At 54.9% G+C, this 6,262-nt stretch overlaps 1 protein-coding gene and 1 long non-coding RNA gene across 3 annotated transcripts in view; one reads left to right on the top strand and one right to left on the bottom strand.

Annotated features, from left to right (window-relative positions):
• Positions 1 to 543: 543 nt before the first annotated feature.
• LOC142603815 (uncharacterized) overlaps positions 544 to 6,262 on the bottom strand; it is a 14,148-nt gene continuing 8,429 nt past the window's right edge. Inside the window, exons 2-5 of the long non-coding RNA XR_012837690.1 lie at positions 5,976 to 6,093; positions 2,973 to 3,142; positions 1,878 to 2,101; positions 544 to 1,773 (exon numbers count right to left, since the gene is read on the bottom strand). This is a non-coding gene — a long non-coding RNA (uncharacterized LOC142603815). The remainder of the gene's footprint in view (positions 1,774 to 1,877; positions 2,102 to 2,972; positions 3,143 to 5,975; positions 6,094 to 6,262) is intronic.
• CYSTM1 (cysteine rich transmembrane module containing 1) overlaps positions 4,955 to 6,262 on the top strand; it is a 25,134-nt gene continuing 23,826 nt past the window's right edge. Inside the window, exon 1 of one of the 2 annotated variants that reach the window (XM_075766269.1) lies at positions 4,955 to 5,104. The gene's annotated coding sequence lies outside the window, so the exon portion shown is untranslated. Of the gene's footprint in view, positions 5,105 to 5,325; positions 5,399 to 6,262 lie in introns of those variants that run through there. The other variant, XM_075766270.1, reaches the window with a different exon arrangement.

Here is a 6,262-nt window from a genome sequence, read left to right as displayed (position 1 = left end):
TGCAAATCCTGTGTCCACAACTGGATTCCCCTAGTTGTCTGGCTGGGAGCTGCTCTGGCTCTACAAAGATCACTTTCAGACTATTCCCGTGCCTTCTCTACTCCTTTGCATCCAAGGCTTGCAGTGCTGCTGCTCCCTCCCTCTCCCTGCAGTCGTGTACTGCCGGCAGGACTCTCTGGCATTGCTCAGGGCTCCTGGAGAAAACCACCCAGAGGCCCTGTGACTTAAACAAAGGTAAGATTTCCGCAGCCCACATCTGCTCTGCCAAGCCTCTATCGATCTCTTCTGCTGAATCACAGTAAGGCCAGCCCAGGAATGATGTATTGTTGTTGGCTTACTGCTGTTGCTGTCTTGGTTTCCCATGGCTTAAACACCTCTGAAGTGGAGTCAGCAGAACTGAAATGTGCCCTGCCTCAGCTGCTGCAGAGCACTCAATCAATGATATAACAGCTATTTCCTTATCAGCTTCCTCAGCTCTGATGGCTGTAGGAGAAAGGGACTAAACTATCCTCTTGAGAGCAACCAGGGTTTGTCTGCCCAAACCCCTCAGGGACAGCCCTTGAGAATACACCAGCTGGAGAGCAAAGTGAACACATCTGCCTTTTGAACTCAATCCTGGTGCTGCTGCATGCTTTCTCCTGTACAAATTATGTTGTCCTTTCAACAGCACCCAGCCTTGAGTTTCTCCACCTCGTTTACAAATGATGCTGAGCTGAAATCCACACTTTCAAGGGTGGCCTGTGCTCAGCCTTTTCTTGCAGCTAGGAAAACTGAGGCACAGTAAAATGATCTACTTCTACCAGCCACAGTGGAGTGCAAGGAGCATTCATGTCTTTGAGATGCATCCCAAGCCTCTCTTACCCTGGTATAGCAGAAGAGCTATGGCTCTAGCTTCCCCTGCAGTAGGCACCTTCACATGGGGGTCCTTGAGCCTAGGGCCTTGCCAGGTGATCTGCTCTCTTTCCATTAGTGATCAGCCTGCCCCTTGGTGATGTTTTACTTTCAAATACCCAAATATAACAGCCTTACTATCTTATCTTCCAGCATAAATCTTACTTTACTGGGTGGGAGTGAGAGATGAGCATGAAGAAGGCAGAGATCAAAAGACATCGAGTGTGACAGAGCACAGAGACCCAAGTCGGCAGAGAGACCCAGCACCAGACAGCAGCTTGGGAAGGACAGAGAGCCCTAGGATGTGCGAGCAGAAGAGCAGATCAACTTCAGAACTATCTTGCATGGGGTCAGGGCACAGCAAGCAATGTAGCAGCATTCTGCACTGCTCTAGCAGTTGGTGCTTCCCAGCCCTTTGAAGACGGGAAGGGAGAGAGGGAGATGCTGCCAGTAATATTCCATTTCACTGCCAGACAGGGTAACTGAGGCAAGGAGCAGTTGGAGAGTTTCATAAGTCAATGGGAGGCATACCAGAACCTGTCCTGAAGAAGAAGGGATGAACAATCACCACTTCTCTGTTTCAGAGCAAGTTTTTAGAGTTGCAGGGCTTAGATTCACCCAGATGAGGCTGGCAAGATATGAAGGGACATCATATCTGTTCCAACAGCATCATGCCAGGAGACTGCGGCTCAGGCTGGACCAGCCAGCATGGCAGCAACCCACTTCACATGTTGGTCTTGCTTCTCTGCTCACAGGACCATGGTTTGCCATCAGGAGTACCAGCCCCATATGCTCCCAGATCCAGCAGCACTCGTTTGATTCAGATCAGACACCTGGGCACAGCTCCTGGCAGGGCAGACAAATACCTTCTTCTAAAGCCACCTGTGATCCTGAAAGAGAATATGGACCTGAGCTTTTAAACCGGTAATTTTTATCAAGCAAGTCAGAAAAATTTCCTGATAGTACAGGTGATGGGTAGGATATACCTTTGTCCCTTTGTCCCAGGCAGGCCTTGGGGATTCAGCACAGAGAGTGCACATCCGCTAATTTTATCCTCCCAGGCAGTATTTTAATTCTGAGGTGCTACATTGGTCTTGGATCTGCCCACAAGTTCCTAAATGGTATTTTTGTGCGGAGGCACTGATGTGGTAGGAATGAACACACAGGCTGGTGCGAGTGTGGGGATGGACTGGGATCTCTTCAGCTGGCACTGTCACAGAGAAAAGGATGAGGACATCTCCTCCCTGATCCCTTCTGCCCCACTGACACCTCAGCCAAAACCAATAGCCAGCAAAACTGCCCTGCCCTGCCTGCAACCTGTAGTCCCACATAACCATCTTGCAAGACAGTGGGGTATTTCACAAGGCTTTTGCAATAGGTTTAACCAAATGACTGTGGAAAGAGGTGCAAAAGGCAGCAAGAATGGGGGCAAGCAACCACGGAAAGTCCTCTGGGCAATGGTCTTGCGCTCTGCTGTTCCCCTTCTTATGGTTCACTTGTCTACAGCTTGACATGCTGTGTAGGTCCAGCTTCTGCATTCATCCTCTGCAAGGTCAAGTCCTTCCCTCTGGCTGGTGTCTTTCAGGCAATCATAATTAAAAAATGTGAATATCAAAGACAAAAGCTGTGATTATAGAGCCACTGAGTTTGCCAGGCACGGGGAGGGCTAGGGAAGATAAATGTTGCTAAACCAGAGTTTCCAGGCAGCACAAGTTTCCCAGTAAATAGGATCCACAACTCCCTTCCCATGTCTGCTAACAATGGTAGGTCATATTAGGGAACAGGAGAAGGCAAGGGAGAAAATCACCAGTAAAAGTAAAGTGCAAAGGGGACTGGTTTCACAGGTGTAAAAGGTGGTCTGCCTTCCAGCATGTCAGACGATGTTTTCAAACAATCACATTAGCGTACCTCAGCAGTTTCCCGCCCTCTCTGCAACTCAGTTCTGGCTACGTTGCAGTCACACGCAAGTGCGTAGCGAAGCCTGTGTGGGAGCTCACATGAACCCATTAGTTCTACATGTGTAGCACCTCCAGGATGCTCCCACCACCTCTCAGCTAACTTCTGGGGATGTGCTAACCCACCTGATGAAAACTGGGTGAACATGCCCACCACACATCCTTGCTCAGCAGGAGACCTGCCTCTTCTCGTCCCAGGGAGAGCTGGCTTGTCTTCTCTTTGTAGGAGCTATCCCAATTTGTTGTATGGCATTACATCCAGCCTTATTTCCAGGGTACGGTAAAGATATCTGCACCTAGAAATGAATATATAATTTCTGTTGGAGGCGTAATAAGAACGATAAAGCCTGGACTGCATTAATATTTGAAGTATGTGCAAACTGGGTAATAAGGAGATTTGAGTGTCATTTTAAGATTTCAATAAAGCCAAGTAATGTTTTTCAAGCTGCTTTCCCTGTTAATGTTTAACAAGACAATGGCATGTGCCCACTGGCACCAAAGGACCAAGACAAGTATAATGTTAACCAGCAGAACAACATACATTGTGTCTGCTGCAAGGTACCTTGGCCAGGCAGTACCATTTACAAACGCATATGTAAATAATATCGTAGGGCAAAGAAAGCTGCGCGTGCGGCAGTTGGCCTGCAGCTCCCAGGACAGCGGAGCAGCAGCCCTTCCTTGCGCCCACGTCTGCAGTGCTGTCCCCTCCCTGCCCGCTCTCCCGTTCCTCATGCCCTTTGCACGAGTTGCTTGGACTCACAGGTGTGGCACAAAACAATCCTGAGGATCTTTTCCTTTTGTTTTGTTCTGTTAAATTTTCTCCCATTTTGCAGAATAACCCGCCTCCTGGGAGGCTCTGCCAGGTGTGAGGAGGGCAGTGTGGCTGGGGAAGGAACGGCGGGTTGGCGATTCACTCCCTGCATCCAGGGATGCAGGGCGCCGCCGGAGCAGCTGGCTGCCTGGAAAGCGCTCTCTGATGTCTCCCACACCTCCCATCAGCCAGAAGGTTTCATTTAGGATGCGCTTAGGGTGCTGGGTTCTTCATACAGAGCAGTGGTAGCTGTAGTTCTTGTTTTTCTCCCGCCCAAGAATATAGCATGTCATATAACTTAATTTAAGTAATTTCTTCCTGGCTGAGCCTCCTTAGGGACCCAGTATTAAACTGGCCTGACGAGATCTACTAATTGACGGAGGGGAAAAGGAAGCTGGTTTCGGCGCGCAGGGCAGCACAGGAGCGATCGCTCCTCCCCGCTGTCCGTGGGCCACCGCCACCGGCCCCGCTCACCGATGCCACCGCAGCCCCCGGCCCCACCTCGCGCCCGTCAGGCGCGGCGTCACTCCGCGGGTGGCCACGGCCGTCCCCTTGCCACTGGTCACCGTGAGTCACGGTCGTGTGCCGAGGGCAGGAACGGCAACGTAATACATCGACCCGTGTCCCTGACCTCTTTTATCCGGGCAAACTCCAGTAATTGCTTTCCCAGCCTCTGCGCTGGGACCTTCCCCGCACACCCCCCACCCACCCCCCGTTATCAGAAGGCCACAAGGCGCCGTGGAAGACCCGAGTCACGGGCCCGCGTGTCCCGCTCAGCGCCCACGCGGAGGGAACAGAGACCCGCGGGGCCCAGCCCAGCCCCCGCCGCGCCCTGACGGGCGAGCCCGGCTGCTGCGGGCACCGGCAGCACCCAGCCTCTCGCTGCCCTGCCGGCGGCCCGGGCGGGGGCTGAGGCAGAGCCCCCGTCTAACGCCGGGGGGGGTGGGCCCCCTGCTTTCCCCCTCGGCCCCGTCTCGACTTCGCTTCCTCCTTGCTCCCGCTCTGACTCAGCTGCGCTTGGCGCTGTTCATCCCCCTTTTAAGACCGCGCGTAGCTTAATTTTCGTACGACCCCGCTTCCCACGGGCAGGCACTCGCTCCCTGCCCCGGGGCTACCGGGAGGGGAGCAGGAGCCCCGTGGCCCAGACGGGGGGGGTCCCACGTCACTCCCCACACACACACGCTGCCCCGCGGCCGGGGCTGCCCCCCGCCGCTCCCTCACCCCCCCCCGCCGCTCCCTCACCCCCCCCCGCCGCTCCCTCACCCCCCCCCGCCGCTCCCTCACCCCCCCCCGCGGGACGCCGCCAGGCCACGCCCCCGAGGAGGGGACTTGTGACGTGCCCGCCCCCTCCTCGGGGCTGGGGCTCTGTCCTCGTTGCCTGACGTCACTGCCCGCCGCGGAGTGCGCAGCAGGTGCCGGCGGCGGCGCGAGACGGGCAGCGGCTGAGGTACGGGGTCGGGGGGGAAGCCTGTGAGGCTGGGTGCCCCCACGGGTGTGAGCGAGGGGCTGAGGTTGTGGGGCCGGCAGCCCCCACGGGTGTGTGTGAGGGGCTGGGCGTGGGGCCGGCAGCAGCCTGTACCCCGGCGTGTGTCGGGGGAAGCTGTGAGGGCTGGTGGTCAGGGAGGGCCCCGGGCGGGTGGGAGAGAGGCTGGGCGGGTTGTGGGGCGGGGGGCCCTTGTTGCGAGGAACGCGGCGGTCAGGGTTGCTGCTCTGAGGAGGATGAGGAAGAAGACATCTTGAGGTGAAGAGAGGGACCCGCCCCACCCCTGGGAGGCCGGCTGTGGGGGGCGGCTCTGGCGGCAGGGCTCCCCGAGGTGTGGGGTCTGGTGGGGCAGGAGGACGGATCGCCAGTGAAGCCCCCAGGCAGGCCTGGGCCGCGGTGCCGCTGACCTGGGGTGTCTCTCCCTGTCTGCTAGCTCTGACGACGTGGTTGTTTTCAAAAAGTCGGTTTAAGCTCTTTCAAGCCTCTGTTGCAGGGAGCGAGGTCGCTGTGGGGTGCTGTGGGGTTTGAGAGTCCTGCCCTGCGTGTCGGGGAGAGCGGTGCTGCTCCACTGCGATTGTTTGTGCAGCACGGGGGGAGAGGAGGAAGGCAGGCATCTGCACTCAGAGCAGATGGGCATGTTTAATACTAATGGGTTTATTTAGTGTAGAGCAAGAGGTATGCTGGCACTCTGAGTGAAAATAATAAATGCTGCATCGTGTGTTTAAAAGCCATTATCGTTGTCCTGGATTTACATTTCCTGTTCCTATAGCCGTTGGAGACCTCATTTGGATAATTAAATGTCATGGTGAAATAGGAGAATAAGGTGAGCACTCACCTCCTTTCCTCTGCCACATGGATCTGACAGCCTCCTGCGACAGCAGCAGGGAGACCCTCTCTGGCTGGGGCAGCGCCAAGATCTCTCCCAGTCATCCCAGATTTATGTTTAGCTCTATCTGAAAGGAAAAAAAAAAAAAGTGCTTTTTGCTTTTGGTACTTTCACCTTTGCTACGAGACCTGTGTGAGCAGAAGGTTCAACCTGGTTGTCTAAATAGTGTATGTCTTGGTAAGGTAGTAAGTGTGGGTGAGTTAAAATGACTGTGTGTCCTTTGTGCTATGATAAAT

Source organism: Balearica regulorum, chromosome 14, assembly GCF_011004875.1.
Source record: "Balearica regulorum gibbericeps isolate bBalReg1 chromosome 14, bBalReg1.pri, whole genome shotgun sequence".
Lineage (NCBI taxonomy): Eukaryota > Metazoa > Chordata > Aves > Gruiformes > Gruidae > Balearica > Balearica regulorum.
Note: the sequence above shows the minus strand (reverse complement) of the source record. Positions and strands in the feature narration are given on the sequence as shown.